Below are 20,705 nucleotides of genomic sequence, written 5' to 3'. Positions count from 1 at the left end.
TCCTCCCACACCCCACCTTCCACCCTATCCCCACAGAGAAGGTTCACCAGTGCTGGCAGGATGATGAGCTTTTTGGCTACCAGTTACTCAATGGTGCCAACCCCATGCTGTTGAGACGCTCCACCGCTCTGCCCTCCAGGCTGCTGCCGCCCTTGAGGACAGAGGAGCTTTGGGACCTGTTGGAGAAAGAACTCCAGGTACTTCTTCCCATACACTGTTTTCTCTTTTTGGCAGTGAGGCAAGCAGAGGGGTAAGGGGGACCATAGATGAATATAGGAGAAAGAAGGCTTCTCAGGGTACAGTGTCCTTTGCTAGAAAAATCTAAAGCTCATAAGATAGGCAAGGAAAAATTATGAAGCAGTGGCAGCCAACAACTCAGTTAGCAATTAGATGTTTAAAAAAAAGGGAGGAGGAGCTGGCCATTGTGACAGAGAGCTAAGCAAACCTATGATGCCTAGTCCTATGATACCTCTGCCACAAACCAGCTGATGTCCCTAGCAAAGACTCACTTCACTGTGAAGTAAGATGACTTAGACCTGATGCTCTGCATTCTTCCTTCAGCTTGCCTATGTGGACTCTTCTATGGAAGTAGGGTAATGGCAAGGACCTAGATGAAAATATCGTGATATTTTTATCTTCTTGCTCTGGCCCTCTGGAGGTAGACTTTGAATTTTCACTCTAGATACATTCCTGCTTTCCCCAAAGTGGTTCCCTGTTTGAGACTGACTTTATCATCCTGGATGGAATTCCAGCCAATGTAATCTGAGGAGAGAAGCTGTAGCTGACTTCCCCGCCTGTCATGCTGAAGATGGACCCCAATGGGAAGCTGCTACCATGGTTGTCCAGGTAAGAGCTCTAGGAATCTCCTTCCAACACAGGACTCTTCATATCATCCTCTGCTCAGGGACCAAGAGCATTGACCCTTGTCCCCAGTCCCACTGTCCTTGGAACTGTCTCCAACCATGCCCAAAATTGCTTGCAGCTTTGTCATTCCTCACCTGCAAGAACCTGTTTGAGTCATAATGGCCTCTTTTGGTTCTCATCCCGAGGCTACTCCACCTCTTTGTGACTTTTGAATCTGCCAAACACCCCTCTTTCTTAAACATCTTTTCTCCCTTGGCTTTAGTGCTTTCACTCTTAGTGTTCCCAATAGAGTTAGTTGACAGGTACTGTTAATGTCTCATGCTTGCCTTTCTACTTCTGATCCCCCTCATAGTTTGGATCCCAACTACATTTCTCCCACACCAATGCTAGGGCCTCCTTTTGGACTCCTTGTGCCCAGTACCTCCTACATTTTGGACTCCTTGTGCCCAGGGCCTCCTTTTGGACTCCTTGTGCCCAGTACCTCCTCCAACATCATGGTACATACATGGCACTGCAGCTAAAGAGAGCAAAGTGGAAGTGTCTCTATTCCTTCTAGTGGATTATAACCTCTTGGAAGGCAATAGTTTTACTATAATCATTTCTGTCTTCCTCAGAATAGTGAGCATAGTGCTCTGCATGTTCTAAGAGGTCAATGAAGGCTTGGTTCCTCTTTCTTCTAGCTCTATCCTCCCACCTTCAACTCTGCCACCCCAACACTGTTCCTGCCCTCAGATCCTTCACTTGCCTTGCTGCTGGTCAAGGCATGGGTCTGAAACTCACATTTCTAACTGCAGGAGCTCTGATATCATTTGCTGAACACTCATTTGATGGGTAGGTAATTGCTGTTGCTATCATGAGGTACCTCCAAGAACTGCACCCTGTCTTAAGAATGCAGGCTCTACCTTTCATGTATCAGAGCCCAAAAGCTGTGTGAGACATAAAAATACGTAATTTGAAAGCCTAAGGCATCTATCTGGGAACATGTAGAGAAAGCTGCTTTTGCACTCAGCAAGCATGATTTTTAAATGACACCTACACACATGGTGTATGCCAGGTTATGTTCTAAACACTTTCCATTAACACCATTCGCATAAGCATCACCAAAGCACCTGAGATAAGAAATCCTAGGGGAGATTCCAAGATGGCAGCTAGAGAGAGGAAGCAGAAAGCGAGCCTCCTCTAGTGAAATCTTGGAGAGACGCTGGAGACACACCTTGCAGGCAAAACCACCAAGAAGAGGCAAAACTTTGACCCCTCCACACCTCCAGCTAGTGCAGAGCATCTCCACTTCACGTTAAACGGAGAAACCAGGAGGGCCCCCGGGCCCCCGGGCTGCCAGTCACTCATGCCCAGATGGCTTGGGAAGATGAAGACAAGGTGAGCTTAGCAGTACCGCAGTACTCCCACAGACAACCCTGGGCCAGAGCAGCATAGACCCCTGGACAGACCAACCTCCACCCCGGGAAAAAAGAGAAACTGAGTAATAAGCAATAAGAGCAATAAAGACATGCGGGAAAGAGGGTGGGGTGCACTGAGCACCAAAGATTGGGGAAAGGGAATCCTTCCCGGAACTGTAAATAAACAAGCTGGGCAGGCCAGAGAGGCTCTGGTGGGAGCAGTGGCACACACCCAACAACCAAGAGCGGGAAAGCTTGTGAGAGTGGCGGAGGGAGGAAAACTCCACAGGAGGGGGGGGGAAAACACACTTCCCACATGAACTGTAAACAAACACGTTGGCTGGCAGGAGCAGCAGCACCACCCAGTAATCAGGAGCAGGAAAACTTGTAAAAGTGGTGGTGGGAGGAAAACTCCACAGGAGAGGGGGAAGACCCACTTCCCACATGAGCTGTAAAAAACACACAGGCCTGAGAAAGCGGGTGCAGTGTCACCTCCCCCAGTGTGCTTGGAAAGGGGAAAGCTTGTAGCAGCAGCTCAAGCACAGGAGAACTCTGAGTAAACAAAGCCTGCAGGGCCAGGTGAGTGCTAAGCTCACCCCTGAGATTTGCATAAATAACGCCTCCAGCAACACAGGCTGACAGCATCAGGCAGGCAAGCCACAGCTACAGATACCCATTCTCAGAACTGTCTCCAGACTTTTTTTTTCTCTCTCCCTACCTTTCATGAGAAAACAACCGAACTACACCTGCATGCTGAAAAACTTACTGAAAGCATTTGAACTTGGGACACTTTGTGGGTTTTTCTTTGTTCTTTTTTTTTGTGTGCAGTTTTGTTCTACTTTATGCATCACCTTTGATGAGACAATTACAGAACAACATCTGAGGCAACATCTCCAGGATTGGAGACTGAGATGGACACCAAAATTATTAAGACTGAAACTTCATTGCATTTGAACTTGGAGGGTTTATTTACTTATTTATTTATTTATTTTTAGTTTTCTATTTTTCATTTTGTTTTATTTTACTTATATATATTTCTTTCATTTACTTATTTTTTATTTTTATTCTTATCTTTATTCTTTTTATTTTTAATTTTCAATACTCTCTCTGTCTCTCTAAGGCCTGTTCAGCTGTTGATTATACACCAACGCTCCCTGTTTTATGCCTTTGAAGTTTTTTGTTTGATTCCTTGTTTTGTTTTTTCCTACTTGTCTGTTTGTTTTCCCTCTTTCTTTAACTTCATGCTTTCTATCTCCTCTCACCCTTCCATTCTAAATATTACCATTGTTATTATTACAAGCTAGAAAATACTTAATTGCACACAGTACAGGGACAGTAACAACACCAAGGACAATGACGGGAAGACAGAAAAAACAGGGAAACCAGTTTCCCCACAGCAAAAAATTAGTACAGGAACCAGAGGGGAATGAATTAAACAGATACTCAGATCCAGACTCCAACAAAATGAAGATAAACCATGCCAAAGAACCCAATGAAGCCCACAAGAATAATTTAAAAGAAGACATACTACAGGTACTCAATGAGAATTTTATAGAGATGATATTGGACATGGTCAACCAAAATGTACAGGAGACACTCAAGAAATTCCAAGGCAACAAAAATAGAGAATTTGAAAAAGCAAAAGAAGAAATAAAGGAAACCATAGAAGCACTGTATAAACACCAAAGTGAAACAGAGAACACGATTAATAAACAGATAAATGAACTCAGGACAAAAATAGACAACATTAAAGAGGAAACCAGCCAGGATATGGAAAACCTCAGAAAAAAGAATGAAACAGAACGGCAAAAAAAAAAAATGGAAGGCCAATCCAGCAGAATAGAACACACAGAAGACAGAATCTCAGAACTCAAAGATGAAATGGTAATAAAAGGAGAAACCGAAGAACTATTAATTAAACAACTCAAGACCTGTGAAGAAAATGCAAGAACTCACTGACTCCATCAAAAGACCAAACTTGAGAATCATGGGCATCGAAGAAGGAGAAGAGGTGCAAGCGAAGGGAATGCATAATATATTCAACAAAATAGTAACAGAAAATTTCCCAAATCTAGAAAAAATATTCACATACAGATGCAAGAGGCCTCCAGGACACCAAACAGACCAGATCAAAATAGAACTACCCCACGACATATCATCATTAAAGCAACAAGTTCAGAAACCAGGGAAAGAATATTGAAGGCTGTAAGAGAGAAAAAACAAATAACATACAAAAGTAAACCCATCAAAATCACAGCAGACTTCTCAACAGAAACATTAAAAGCAAGAAGAGCATGGGGTGAGATCTTCCGGGCACTGAATGAAAATAACTTCAACCCCAGGATACTCTACCCAGCAAAACTATCATTCAAAATAGATGGAGCAATAAAAGTCTTCCATGATAAGCAGAAACTAAAACAATAGTGACCACAAAGCCACCACTACAAAAGATTCTTCAAGGGATTCTGCACACAGAAAGTGAAACCCAACTTAACCATGAAAGAACAGGCAGCACCAAACCACAGGAAAAGAAAAAGCAAGAAAGTAGAGAGTAACCTCAACTTAGGTACACACAATCAAACCTTCAAACAACTAAGACAACTAAATGACAGGAATCACCACATACCTATCAGTACTAACACTTAATGTTAATGGACTTAATTCACCCATGAAAAGGCACTGTTTGACAAAATGGATTGAAAAGGAAGATCCAACAATTTGTTGCTTACAGGAGACCTGTCTCACTGACAGAAATAAGCATATGCTTAGGATGAAAGGGTGGAAGAAGATTTACCAAGCCAGTGGCCCCTGAAAACAGGCAGGAGTAGCAATACTTACCTCTGACAAAGTATTCTTCAGGCCTACATTGATCAAACTAGATAAAGAAGGACATTCCATACTAATAAAAGGGGAGATAGACCAAAAGGAAATAATAATCATCAATCTGTATGCACCCAATGTCAATGCACCCGAATTCATCAAACATACCCTGAAAGACCTAAAAGCATATATTAATGCCAACACAGTGGTTGTGGGAGACTTTAACACCCCATTATCATCAATAGATCGGTCATCCAAACAAAAAAATCAATAAAGATATCCTATATCTAAAATATACCATAGATCAAATGGACCTACTTGATGTCTACAGAACATTTCATCCAACTTCTACACAATATACATTCTTCTTAGCAGCCCATGGAACCTTCTCCAAAATAGATCATATCCTAGGGCACAAAGCAAGCCTCAGCAAATATAAGAAAATAGAAATTATACAGTGCATACTATCTGATCATAATGCAGTAAAAGTAGAACTCAACAACAAAAGTAAAGACAAAAAACATGCAAACAGCTGGAAACTAAATAACTCATTACTTAATGAAGAATGGATCATCGATGAAATAAAAGAAGAAATTAAAAGTTTCCTGGATGTCAATGAAAATGAAAACACAACCTACCAGAACCTGTGGGACACAGCAAAGGCAGTCCTGAGAGGAAAGTTTATGGCCATGAGTGCATATATTAAAAAGACTGAAAGATCTCAAATAAATGACCTAATGATACATCTCACACTCTTAGAAAAACAAGAACAAGCAAATCCCAAAACAAATAGAAGGAGAGAAATAATAAAAATCGAGCTGAAATCAATGAAATAGAAACAAAAAAAACCATACAAAGAATTAATGAAACAAAAGCTGGTTCTTTGAAAAAATAAACAAGATTGATAGACCCCTGGCAAACCTGACTAAAATGAGGAGAGAAAAAACTCAAATTAGTAAAATCAGGAATGCAAAAGGGGAGATAGCAACAAACACCATGGAATTCCAGGAAATCATCAGAGACTACTTTGAGAACCTATATTCAAATAAATTTGAAAATCTTAAAGAAATGGACAGATTTCTAGACACTTATGATCACCCAAAACTGAACAAAGAGAACATTAAACACCTGAGTAGATCTATAACACAAAATGAAATTGAAGCAGCAATCAAGAGTCTCCCCAAAAAGAAAAGTCCAGGACCTGATGGATTCTCTGCTGAATTCTATCAGACCTTTAAAGAAGAACTGACACCAACCCTCCTTAAACTGTTCCCCGAACTAGAAAGGGAAGAAAACTGCCAAAACCTTTTATGAAGCTAGTATTACACTTATCCCAAAACCAGGCAAAGACACCTCCAAAAAGAACTATAGGCCAATCTCCTTAATGAACATTGATGCAAAAATCTTCAACAAAATAATGGCAAACTGAATTCAACAACACATCAAAAAGATTATTCACGACCAAGTTGGCTTCATCCTAGGAATGCCGGGGTGGTTCAACATACGAATATCAATAAACATAATAAACCACATTAACAGAAGCAAAGACAAAAGCCACTTGATCATCTCAATAGATGCATAAAAAGCCTTTGATAATATCCAACACCATTTCATGATAGAAGCTCTAAAAAACCAAGGAATAGAAGGAAAGTACCTCAACATTATAAAAGCTATATATGACAAACCTACAGCCAGCATTATACTTAACGGAGAAAAACTGAAACCATTCCCTCTAAAATCAGGAACCAGACAAGGATGGCCACTATTTCCACTCCTATTCAACATAGTACTGGAATTCCTAGCCAGAGCAATTAGGCAAGAAGAAGGAATAAAAGGAATACAAATAGGTAAAGAAACTGTCAAAATATCCCTATTTGCAGATGACATGCTCCTATACCTTAAAGACCCAAAAAACTCTACTCAGAAGCTTCTAGACATCATAAATAGCTACAGCAAGGTAGCAGGATATAAAACCAACATAGAAAAAATCATTAGTATTTCTATACACTAATAATGAACAAACTGAAAAAGAATGTATGAAAACAATTCCATTTACAATAGCCTCAAAAAAATCAAATACCTAGGTGTAAACCTAACAAAAGATGTGAAAGACCTCTACAAGGAAAACTATACACTTCTGAAGAAAGAGATTGAGGAAGACTATAGAAAGTGGAGAGATCTCCCATGGTCATGGATTGGTAGAATCAACATAGTAAAAATGTTGATACTCCCAAAAGTAATCTACATGCTTAATGCAATTCACATCAAAATTCCAATGACATTCATTAAAGAGATTGAAAAATCTACCGTTAACTTTATATGGAAACACAAGAGGTCACGAATAGCCAATAATGGTAAAAACAGCATGGTGCTGGCACAAAAACAGACATAAAGACCCGTGGAACAGAATAGAGGACCCAGATATGAAGCCACACAACTATAACCAACTTGTCTTTCACAAAGGAGCTAAAAATATACGATGGCAAAATAGCAGCCTCTTCAACAAAAACTGCTGGGAAAACTGGTTAGCAGTCTGCAAAAAACTGAAACTAGATCCATGTATATCACCCTATACCAAGATTAACTCAAAATGGATCAAGGATCTTAATATCAGACCACAAACTCTAAAGTTGATACAGGAAAGAGTAGGAAATACTCTGGAGTTAGTAGGTATAGGTAAGAACTTTCTCAACGAAACCCCAGCAGCACAGCAACTAAGAGATAGCATAGTTAAATGAGACCTCATAAAACTAAAAATCTTCTGTTCATCAAAAGAAATGGTCTCTAAACTGAAGAGAACACCCACAGAGTGGCAGAAAATATTTGCCAACTATACATCAGACAAAGGACTGATAACCAGAATATATAGGGAACTCAAAAAACTAAATTTTCCCAAAACTAATGAACCAATAAAGAAATGGGCAAGTGAACTAAACAGAACTTTCTCAAAAGAAGAAATTCAAATGGCCAAAAAACACATGAAAAAATGCTCACCATCTCTAGCAATAAAGGAAATGCAAATTAAAACCACACTAAGATTCCACCTCACCCCTCTTAGAATAGCCATCATTAGCAACACCACCAACAGGTGTTGGCGAGGATGTGGGGAAGAAGGAACCCTTTTACACTGTTGGTGGGAATGTAAACTAGTACAACCACTCTGGAAAAAAATTTGGAGGCTACTTAAAAAGCTAGACATTGATCTACCATTTGATCCAGCAATACCACTCTTGGGGATAGACCCAAAAGAATGTGACACAGGTTACTCCAGAGGCACCTGCACACCCATGTTTATTGCAGCACTGTTCACAATAGCCAAGTTATGGAAACAGCCAAGATGCCCCACCACTGATGAATGGATTAAGAAAATGTGGTATCTATACACAATGGAATTTTATGCGGCCATGAAGAAGAACGAAATGTTATCATTCGCTGGTAAATGGATGGAATTGGAGAACATCATTCTGAGTGAGGTTAGCCTGGCCCAAAAGACCAAAAGTCATATGTTCTCCCTCATATGTGGACATTAGATCAAGGGCAAACACAACAATGGGATTGGACTTTGAGCACATGGTAAAAGTGAGAGCACACAAGGGAGGGGTGAGGCTAGGTTAGACACCTTAAAAATTAGCTAGCATTTGTTGCCCTTAACGCAGAGAAACTAAAGCAGATACATTAAAAGCAACTGAGGCCAATAGGAGAAGGGGACCAGGAACTAGAGAAAAGGTTAGATCAAAAAGAATTAACCTAGAAGTTAACACACACGCACAGGAAATTAATGTGAGTCAACTCCCTGTATAGCTATCCTTATCTCAACCAGCAAAAACCCTTGTTCCTTCCTATTATTGCTTATACTCTCTCTTCAACAAAATTAGAGATAAGGGCAAAATAATTTCTGCTTGGTATTGAGGGGGTTGGAGGAGAGGGAGGGGGTGGAGTGGGTTGTAAGGGGGGGGCAGGGGGGAGAAATGAACCAAGCCTTGTATGCACATATGAATAATAAAACAATAAAAAAATGAAATCCTATCACCATCTGCTGTTGATAGGTAAGAGTCACACTTAGTGTTTTTTCCCCTTCAAGAAGTATTAAAGTTCGTGGTAAAGCATGGATTTGAACCCTTGTGACTGTAGTTCCAGAGCTCAGCCTTCATAGAAGTTGAAGATCACAGAGTGAATGATCAGAGAAGCAGGAGACCAGCCTGCCCAGACAGCAGCTAGAACAAAAATGTCAAGAGGAGAGCTGGGTGCCAGGCTCTCTAAGGAAGGACCCAGACACAGCTTCCATTAACCAACCCCTCTAATTTCCTCTACCACAGCTCCTGGTCCCCTATGTCCACTACAACATGGAAATATACACCCAGGCCTAATCCTCACTCATCGCAGATGGAGGAATATTTGATGAGGTAGGGAGGAATAGGAGATGTGACAGTTTTATCCAACCCTGTATGACCTATTGCCACTTTTAGGATCCAAGATCAACTATGTGTGAACATCCTAATCCTTAAATAAAACACGTTCCACTGGGCCTTTTATCTCTGTGTAGAAATCAGAAAGCCCCCACATCTGACCACTTTCTGTAGAATTCCATAGTTCTTCAACCCTGTTTCTCCCCTCCCGTGCTCATCTCTGTTACCACAGGCATTGAACACAAGTGGAGGAGGGCATGTGCAGCTGCTCTGTCCCTCTGTCTTCCTGATGACCTGGATGACCAGGGTCTGCTGGGAATCTCAAGTGCTCTGTATACCCAGGATGCTTTATGGCTCTGGGAGAACATTGCCTGATGGGTGAGAGGGAGCTTACAATTGGGGGTGTGGGAAAGGGATAAGGCAGTGCTCTGGTTTGAGGTCAGCATGGGGTAAAAGCAAAGTGAAAATAAGAAGGACCAGAGAGGAGGAGCAAAAGCTCCATCCAAAGGACAGAAGAAGAAGAGTAGGGAGAGATTGAGTGGGAACTGAAAATGTAGAAACTGGGTTAAAGACTGAGAGCCTGGCTGGGGAAGGGCATGAATGGTAAACCATGGGATCTGGTGGGATTGGGGATTTTATTAAGAAGAGTGTCTAGCAACCACATATGGCATAGGGAATTCCTGGAACCATTAACCCACATCTCATTCCTTTCTACAATAAAGAGCAGTAAAGTACAGGGAATTGCCCTCCCTCCCAAAAAAAAAAAAAAGCAGTCCTTAAAGGATCTGACCTCTGATACAATAGGAGTAGCTGGACAGAGATCACAGGAACCAGAACCAAAGGAAAGAGACTAGAGCCTTCTGATCTCAGAGATTTCAGCTCCCTTCTCTGGGTAGGTACATGGAGGGGATCATCCACATCTTCTGCCAGAGAGATGACATCATGGGGTGGACCCTGAGCTGCAGGCCTGGTGTAAGAGATCACTAAGGTGGGGCTGTACCAGGCTCAGGACAGAGATAATGTTGTCCCAGAGACAGGAGCTCCTGGGAGACTCTGCCAGAGCCCCTTCCCACCCCTGTCCTTCTGGGGACAGAGCCCCAACCCCTCATCACACACTTCCCTCCATGCCTATAACCTGCCATAGCATGGGGCCCAACCGGGGCAGAACCATAGCCAGGAGGGCTCCTGCCCAGTCCCTCTATGGCTCCTGTTCTGTCTTCATGGTTTTCTTTTTTCTACCAGGAGATACGAATAGGAACAACATCCCACCAAAGTCCGTGATGAGCCACCATGGCTTTCCCTACCTTCTCCTGCCTGCTGCTGTTCACCATGCATACAGGGTCCAGGCATGCTGCACACTTGCCAGAGCACAAGGTCATTTCCAGATGTGATCTCAGTATTGACCATGCGTTGTCTCAAACTTGAAATCCATGTCCTGACTTTGATGCTCACATTTCTTTGGCCCAACTGTCCTCCCTAAGATGACACCACCTTTGGTACTCCCACCCCACACTGCAATCTCCTGAGAAGAAAGGAGTTTTCCTGAGCAATTCCCAGGTTCATCTTCTCTCCAGCATGCACTGGCCATACTGAGCTGTTTTGAATCATCTTTAAGCCCCTGACCCTGCAGAGTTAGAGCAATGCCTTGTATCACATTCTTAAGACTCTGCTGAGAGGTATTGCAGCCAGATCCTGGGCATGCACAGATCAATTATTAACATCTACCATGGGTTAAATCTCTTTTAAAGCATGTATTACTTTTACAAAAGGATTTCATTGTGATACTTCCACACATGCATACAAAATACCTCCATCAAAACCAACTCCACTAGCTCTTCCCCTAATCCTCCCCCTCTTAAACAATTTCAACAGACTACATAGTTCTATTTTATACATGGGTATAGAGTTCTCCAGTCACATTCCCCATGACCCCTTTCCTTTCAACCTGCCTGCCTCCTGCTAATATCCTCTCAAACAGGACCTGCTTTACATTTCTGTTGTTAATTTTTAAAGCCTATATTCCCCGCATGGAAGAGAAAATACGATATTCATCTTTCTCTGCCTGGCTTATTTTGCTTAACATCATGAGCTCTGGTTCCATTGAATGGAATCTTACACCTTGAAGGATCTAGGGCTGATTCTTCCCCACCCACCCACATTACCCCATCAGCCCTTCCTGGACCAAAATTTCTACAGAACTTCTCAGTCTGTTTCTCTTTTTATTTTATTTTATTTTATTTATATGTGCATACAATGTTTGGGTCATTTCTCCCCCCTTCCCCCACCCCATCCCTTACCCTCCGCCCCCTCCTTTAACCCCGAACCCCAGTCAGAAACTATTTTGCCCTTATCTCTAATTTTGTTGAAGTGAGAGTATAAGCAATAATAGGAAGGAACAAGGGTTTTTGCTAGTTGAGATAAGGATAGCTATACAGGGAGTTGACTCACATTAATTTCCTCTGCATGTGTGTTACCTTCTAGGTTAATTCTTTTTGATCTCACCTTTTCTCTAGTTCCTGGTCCCCTTTTCCTATTGGCCTCAGTTGCTTTTAAGGTATCTGTTTTAGTTTCTCTGCATTGAGGGCAACAAATGTTATCTAGTTTTTTAGGTGTCTTACCTATCTTCATACCTCCCTTGTGTACTCTCGCTTTTATCATGTGATCAAAGTCCAATCCCCTTGTTGTGTTTGCCGTTGATCTAATGTCTGCATATGAGGGAGAACATATGATTTTTGGTCTTTTGGGCCCTCATTCAGAATGATGTTCTCCAGTTCCATCCACTTACCTGCAAATGATAACAGTTCATTCTTCTTCATGGCTGCATAAAATTCCATTGTGTATAAATACCACATTTTCTTAATCCATTCGTCAGTAGTGGGGCATCTTGGCTTTTTCCATAACTTGGCTATTGTGACCCATTGTTCATTAAGCAATGAGCTATTCAGTTTTCAGCTGTTTGCATGTGTTTTTCTTTACTGTTGTTGTTGAGTTCTAGTTTTATTACATTGTGATCAGATAGAATGCACGGTATAATTTCTATTTTCTTATGTTTGCTGAGGCTTGCTTTGTGCCCTAGGATATGATCTATTTTGGAGAAGGTTCCATGGGCTGCTGAGAAGAATGTATATTGTGTAGAAGTTGGATGAAATGTTCTGTAGACATCAAGTAGGTCCATTTGATCTATGGTATATTTTAGATATAGGATTTCTTTATTGATTTTTTGTTTGGATGACCTATCTATTGATGATAGTGTGGTGTTAAAGTCTCCCACGACCACTGTGTTGAAGTTAATATATGCTTTTAGGTCCTTCAGGGTATGTTTGATGAAATTGGGTGCATATAGGTTGATAATTGTTATTTCCTTTTGGTCTATTTCCCATTTTATTAGTATGGAACATCCTTCTTTATCTCATTTGATCAATGTAGGTTTGAAGTCTATTTTGTCAGAGATAAGTATTGCTACTCCTGCCTGTTTTCAGGGGCCATTGGCTTGGTAAATCTTCTTCCAGCCTTTCATCCTAAGCCTGTGCTTATTTCTGTTGGTGAGATGGGTCTCCTGTAAGCAACAAATTTTTGGATCTTTCTTGTTAATCCAGTTCGTCAAGTGGTGCCTTTTGATGGGGGAATTAAATCCATTAACATAAAGTGTTAGTACTAATAGGTATGTGGTGATTCCTGTCATTTAGTTGTCTTAGTTGTTTGAGGGTTTGATTGTGTGTAGCTAAATCGATGTTACTCTTGCTTTTAATGTTACTGTTGAGAATTCTGCTGTGATCTTGATGGGTTTACCTTTTTATGTTATTTTTTTTTTCTCTCTTACAGCCTTCAATATTCTTTCTCTAGTCTCTGTACTTGTTGTTTTAATGATAATATGCTGTGGGGCAGTTCTATTTTAGTCTGGTCTGTTTGGTGTTCTTGAAGCCTTGTGCACCTCTATGGGCATAAATTTCTCTAGATTTGGGAAATTTTCTGTAATTATTTTGTTGAATTATTATGCATTCCCTTTGCTTGCACCTCTGCTCCTTCTTCAATGCCCATGATTCTCAGGTTTGGTCTTTTGATGGAGTTGGTGAGTTCTTGCATTTTCTTTTCACAAGTCTTGAGTTGTTTAACTAATAATTCTTTGCTTTTTCCTTTAATTACCATTTCATCTTTGAGTTCTGAGATTCTGTCTTCTGCTTATTCTATTCTGCTGGATTGGCCTTCCATTTTGTTTTGCCTTTGTGTTTCATTCTTTTTTCTAAGGTTTTCCATATCATGAGTCTCTTCCTCTTTAATATTGTCTATTTTCATCCTGAGTTCATTTATCTCTTTATTTATCATGTTCTGTGTTTCACTTTGGTGTTTATACAGTGCTTCTCTAGTTTCTTTTATTTGTTCTTGTGCTTTCTCAAATTCTCTATTTTTGTTGTCTAGGAATTTCTTGAGCGTCTCCTGTACATTTTTGTTGACTATATTCAGTATCATCTCTATAAAATTCTCATTGATTACTTGCAGGATTTCTTCTTTTAGATTGTTTTTGTGGGCTTCACTGGGTTCTTTGGCATAGTTTATCTTTGTTTTGTTGGAGTCTGGATTTGAGTATCTGTTTTCTTCATTTCCCTCTGGTTGCACTAATTTACTACTGGAGAAAACTGGTTTCCCTCTTCCCATCATTGCCGTTGCTATTATTACTGCCCCTGTACTGTGTGCAATTAAGTATTTTCTAGCTTGTAATAGTAACAATGTTGGTATCTAGAATGGGATGGTGAGAGGAGAGGGAAAGCAAAGAAGGTAAAGATAAAGGGAAAACAAACAAACAACTAAAAAAATACAAAACTAACAAACAACAGCAACAACAAAAACAATGCCAAAGAAATAAACAGGGAGAGATAGTGTAGTAATCAACAGTAAGCTAAACAGGTGTGAGAGAGACAGAGAGGATAAAAAAAAATCCCCAAGTTCAAATGCAATAGAGTTTCAGGCTTAACAATTTTGGTGTTAGTCTTCAGCCTCCAATCCTGGAGATGGTGTCTCAGAAGTAGTTCTGTCATTGTCTCATCAAAGGGGAAAAAAAAACCAAAACAAAACAAAAAAAGAAAACAAAATATCCCAAGTTCACATGCAATACAGTTTCAGTTAGACCTTCAGCATGCAGTTTTAGTTCAGTCATTGTCTCATCAAAGGAAGAGGAAAAAAAAGAAAGAAAGAAAAAGAGTCTAGAGTCTGGAGACAGGTCTGTGAATAGCTATCTGCAGCTGCGGCTCACCTGCCCGCTGCTGTCAGCCTGCTGTTGCTGGAGGCTTTATTTTTGCAGATCTCAGGGGTGAGCTTAGCACTCACCTAGCCCTGCAGGCTTTGTTTATTTAGAGTTCTCCTGGGTGTGACCACCACTGTTACAAGATTTCCCCTCCCCAAGCACACTGGGAGAGGTGGCATCACACCTGCCTTCTCTGGCTAGCTTGTTTATTTACAGTTCATGTGGGAAGTGCCCCATTCCCCACTCTCCATTGGAGCTTTCCTCATGACAGCCAGTGTTACAAGCTTTCTTGCTCCAAGGTTGCTGGGCAAGGGCCGCCACTCCTGCCTTCTCTGGCTGGATTTTTTATTTACAGTTCCCTTAGGGATTGCCCCTCCCCTACTCTTTGGCACTCAGGACTCCCACCCTCTTTGCTATGTGTCTTTTTTGTTGTTGTTGCTTATTCAGTTTGGTTTTTTTCTCTTTTTTCTCTGGGTGGGGGTCATTCTGTCCAGGGGGCTATGCTGATCTGGCCCAGGGTTGTTTGTGGGAGTACCGCATGTGGCTTAGCTCACCTGGTGATCTGCTTCTCTTGAGCCAGAAGGAGCTGGCATCTGGCAGTGCGGGAGCCCTCCTGGTTTCTCCATTTACCATGGAGTAGAGATGCTATGTGTGGGATGAGGGTGTGGAGGAGTGGGAGTTTTGCCTCTTGGTGGTTTTTCCTGTAAAGTGTTTCTCCAGTGTCTCTCCAAGATTTTACTTTAGGAAGCACAATTTCTAATTCCTCCCTTTAGTCGCCATCTTGGAATCCCCTCAGTCTGTTTCTCAGTCTCTATATGCTCCAAAAGTCTTTATCACTTTCCCTTTGAATGTCTGCTTTATTCTGTGATTTTTAACTACATTTTTAAAGCAGCAAATTAACCACACAGACCTCCTTTCTCTAAATCCTGTCATAACAATGATAGCCACAGTGTACTGAGTGAATTTTTATGGATTATCTTATCTATAGGTAACCATTATCCCCATGCTTAGAGAAAATACTGAGGCTCAAAGAAGTCAAGTGATTGATCTAAGGAGATACATCTGACCAGCAGCAGAGCCAGGACTGGAACCCAGGGCTGATGGCACAGCCTGTCCTCTAAACCACAACACTTCCTGCTTCACAGATGACTGTCAGTGACACTTTCCCCCATCCTTTAATTAAATTACCAACCACCTCTCCTGAGGGTTCATATCCTCTTTTCCTGCCTTATTTCTGCTCTGATCACTAGCATACTATATGTAATTTCACATAATTATTCAATTATCTTACTTCCCCACTAGAACCTAAACTATAAGAAGGCAGAAATTTTTGTCTGTTTTGTGTACCAATGCATCTCCAATGCCCAGACACTGCCTGCTACATAGTACTTCTACACTTTTTGAATAAATCAATTAATATAATTCTAGGGTACAGACATTCCAAGACATCAGCATTTATTTCTCATTCCCTCTAAGGCCATAGCTTCTAAACATCATTCTTTCTTCTGCTAGGTTTTGCTGTCTTGGGATCAATTTTGCTGTTTCCTTACCATGTGCATCTTCACGCACACTGCCCAACATACAGTCATCAACCAGGGCCAAGTATGGCTAACTGAAAGCTTGGGCCCCTGAGGGCAGATGTCCAGACTAGGGAATGTTTGAAAGAGAGCTGGGAGATATTGACCTGAAATCAGAGTTCTGGTGAATTCTACTGATTCTTCCTCCTCTGATTCAACTGGCATGTCTTGTTTCCTAGTAGTCCATGCTCCATGTGAATGCCCCCACCCACCTCCAAGGTGGATGTGACAATGGCCACAATGATGGGGTCACTGCCGATGTTTGGCAGACCAATATTCAAATGGCTACCACGTGGCTCCTGAGTTGGTGGTCACCAGACATGGTGAGAAGGTCTCTCTGGAACTTGGGGGGTACTGACAACTGAAGAAAAGGCATCAGAAGGAGGGGAAGGACTGGGCCCCTATGCTTTGGATCTTGGAGCTAGTGCACCTTTTCTTTCTGCTTCAGGTGCTCCTGGGTCGCAAAGAAACATATTTTTCTGGCCATGAGCCCAGGGTTGTGCTAAGGCTATTGCAAACAGTTCTGGAAGGTGAAATTGTGGCCCTAAATAAGTGGTTAGACTTTCCCTATGATTATCTGAAGCCAAGCTGCATAGAGATAGTTATATCGCTATCTGAGCCCAAATCTGTTCATCCTTCAAAGACCTCAGGCCACCATTATGATCAACAATTTCACCCTGAGGATTTTGCTTTCTTGGTTCTCAGTTGATAGGGTTCTATTTTGTCCTATATCTGCATTCTGAGTACTTCATTCGCCTGAGGTCCTCACCTTTGAGTATGCTATGAGAATGGTCTCTAAACTGGAAAGACATGCTTTAGAGAACTCTTCTGTCTACTCTTTTTTTTTTTCTTATTGTTGAACTTTAAGAGTTTTTTTGCAAGTTTTGGATAATAGTCCTTCATCAGATGTGCAGATATTTTCTCCCAGCCTGTGACTTGTCTTCTGATTCCCTTAACATTGTCTTTTACAGAACAGAAGTTTTAAATTGCAATGAGCTCTGCCTTATCAATTATTTCTTTCATGTTCTGTCTACTCTTGTAACTTTCCCCTGGTCCTGGAAATTTGTCTTCTCCATTTATTATGTAATTCTTGGGACTGATTTTTATATGGTATGATATTGAGGTCTAATTCTATTTTCCATCTGTATACTCAGTTATCCCAGTACTGTTTATTCAAAACCCTATCCTTCCCCTCTAATCTCTAGTGCTGGTATAAATCAAATTGTCATGTATGAAGGAGACTCTGTGAGCTGTCTGTCTATTCTATTCATCAAGGTGTCTTTCCTGTGCCACAGTGACACAATCACTGTGATTTTGTACCTAAAAGCCCAGTCTGTGATAAAACATATATTAAATGTTTTCTTTTGCAGTGCTGGCTTTTCTTGGACATATATGTGTTAGGATTATTTATCACATTCCACAAATGACTTGCTTAGACTTCTGTTTCATCCACATAAAAATTTAATCTTAAGCCATTGTTTGCATTTTCCATATATATCCAACGGGTCATTTAAAATACTGTTTATTCCATTCGAATTTTGTGTTTACTTATTTTACATCTTTGTTTATGAGTAAGATTGGCCACTGAAATGTTGGAGTCCTGAAGAGGGTCAATATTAGGAAGACTTCCCAAACAAAGGTACTAAGTAAAATAGAAATCTTCCTTAATATGACAAAACATGTAGAAGAATAAATTTAAAATATTTTATTAATCAAAACCACTACACTGAATATCAGAACTTTGAGAAAGATCATTTTCACCAGTATTATTCCACATACTTTGAGAGAGGCTAGTTCTCCCAAAAAGGAAGGAAAAATAAATATTTAAGTTTAAGAAAACAATAAGTAACCATTATTTAGGGAGGATAATGGTGTTCCTAGAAAGTTCAAAAAACTCAAAGTTATTAGAACAAAAAAGAAGCAAGATATAAAATAAACATTTTAAAAGAATTTTTTTTCTATTAGAAATATAATCTCAAATTCTATTATTATAAATTAAGGTTAAAAATTATTCTAAGCCTCTTGATGCCATGTTATAAAATAAAAATAAATTTGATAAGAAACAAGTTGTCTACAGAGAAAACTGTAAAATTAGTTTGAGGGATATTAAATAAGGCCTTAATATGTACATAAACCTTCAGTTCCTAGTTAGTATGGCTTAATATTGGGAAATTATTATATAGAGACTTAAATCATACACTCTAGAGAGACTATTTGGCTCAAATCAATTACAGTATGTACCCACCAGAACAGAGCAGTAGAAATTATTCACTTCTTCAGTTCCCAGATCAGGCTACAAAGTACATCTTAGTCTGTATTAGCAAAATGGCCGTACATAAGGTCAACACACAGAAATTAATATTTCCATACACTTATAATTATCTGAAAAGGAAATTATCAAAACAATTCCATTTAGAATAGAATATAAACAATAACAAAACACTACAAAGGCTATAGACAAAAGTAAAAAAAAAGACCTAAATAAATGGAAAGGCATCCGGTGTTCATTGACAGGAAGACTTGATATATTTAAGATGGTGCTTTGGTCTGAATTTGTCCCTGAAACTTATGTGTTGAAGTTTTATGATCAAAGATAGCATTGAGAGATGATTAAGTCATGGAGGGGAGCCCACAAAGATGGGTTAGTTTCCTTATAAAAGGTCTTAAGGAAGTGCACTCATCCCCTTCCATCCCTTCTGCCATGTAAGGATATAGTGCTCATTCCCTCCAGAAGATGAATTCCAGTGTACCATCTTGAAAACAGAGAGCAGCACCAAAATACCCAATCTCAGGGATTTTGTTATAGCAGCACAAATAGATTAAGACAGATGGAAGTATTACCCAAAGTAATAAAGAATTCATTGCTTAATCACTTCTGTATCAAAATCTCCATAGTGTATTTTTCAGAAATAGAAAGCCCATCCTAAAATTCATATAAAATTTCAGGGGCCCTTGAATAGTCCCTACCCCAAAAGTTTGAAAAATAATTTTTATTTCATTATTTTATTTTTAGATAAGATCTCACTACAATATACTAGGCTAATGTCAAATTCACAATTCTCATGTCTCAGACTCCAGAAAGCTGAGAGTAGAGGTGTGTGCCACCAAGAGCAGCTACTTCTTGATTTTAAAACTTTCTGAAAGTTACAGTAATCAAAACAGTGAGGTGCTGGCATGAAGATAAATATAGACCAATGAGATAGAATGGAGATCTCAGAAAGAAATTCTCGCATGCGTGGTCAGTTGATTTTCCGTAAGGGTGTCAGGACTATTCAAAGGCAAGACAATCTTTTCAACAAGAGGTACTGGCTGGAAAAACTGGCTATGCATGTGCAAAAGAATGAAGTTGGATATTTACATTACAATATGTAAAAATCTACTTTAATTGAATCAAAGATCTAAAACGACAATATTTGTAGAAGCAACCTGAGGGAGAACTCTTAATGACCTTCTTTAACATGATACCAGATGCACAGGAAACAAAAGAAAAAATAGACAAATGTGATTCATTCAAATTTAAAACTTTTGTACCTTAAAGGTCACTATCAAAAGAATGAAAGAAGCCTGGTACCGGTGGCTCACATCTGTAATCCTAGGAGGCAGAGATCAGGAGGATGGTGGTTTGAAGCTAGCCTGGGGAAATAGTTCTCAAGATCCTATCTCAAAAAACCTTATCACAAAAAATTGAGCTGGTGAAGTGGCTCAATGTAAAGGCCCTGAGTTCCAGCCCCAGTACCACACACACACACACACACACACACACACACACACACACACACAAAATAGAGTGAAAGAAAACCCATGGAATGAGAGAAAATATTTGCAAATCATATATCTGATAAGGAAGTAATATTCAGAATATATAACGAACTCTGAAAACTCAACAGCAGCAAAAACAAATTAACCCAAATTAAAAATGGGCAAAAGACATAGCCAGACATTTCTGCAAAGGTGAAATACAAATGGTCAATGAGCACATAAAGATATGTTCAACTTCATTAATGATTATGGAAGTGAACATCAAAACCGCAATAATACACTACTTTACAACCATTAGGATGACCATAATTTTCAACTACAAGTAGGAAATTATTAAGTGAAATTGAAACTTTCATACATTGCTGGTGGGAATGTAAAAATAGCTGCTGTATACATAATAGTAATCCCAGGAAGAAGTCACACATTTGTAATCAATTGATTTTCAGCAAAGATGCCAAAAACACACTATGAGGGAAGGTAGCTCTCTTCAATAAATGCTGCTGAGGAAACTGGACATCCACAGGCAGAAGAATGATATTAGATCCTCATCTCAAAAATAATACTAAAAGAGAGAGGTAATGCTGAAACTATAATGAGAAAACATGGGAGGAAAGCAGCATGTCACTGGTCTTGGTGGTAAATT

At 40.0% G+C, this 20,705-nt stretch overlaps 1 pseudogene; it reads left to right on the top strand.

The window, feature by feature from the left end:
• The window catches only part of LOC109675894 (polyunsaturated fatty acid lipoxygenase ALOX12-like), a 44,437-nt pseudogene that overhangs the window by 815 nt on the left and 22,917 nt on the right, over positions 1-20,705 (top strand).

Source organism: Castor canadensis, chromosome 11 (genome assembly GCF_047511655.1).
Source record: "Castor canadensis chromosome 11, mCasCan1.hap1v2, whole genome shotgun sequence".
NCBI classification, from domain to species: Eukaryota; Metazoa; Chordata; class Mammalia; order Rodentia; family Castoridae; genus Castor; species Castor canadensis.
The sequence above is the reverse complement of the archived record's forward strand: the minus strand, read 5'-3'. Positions and strand labels throughout refer to the sequence as shown.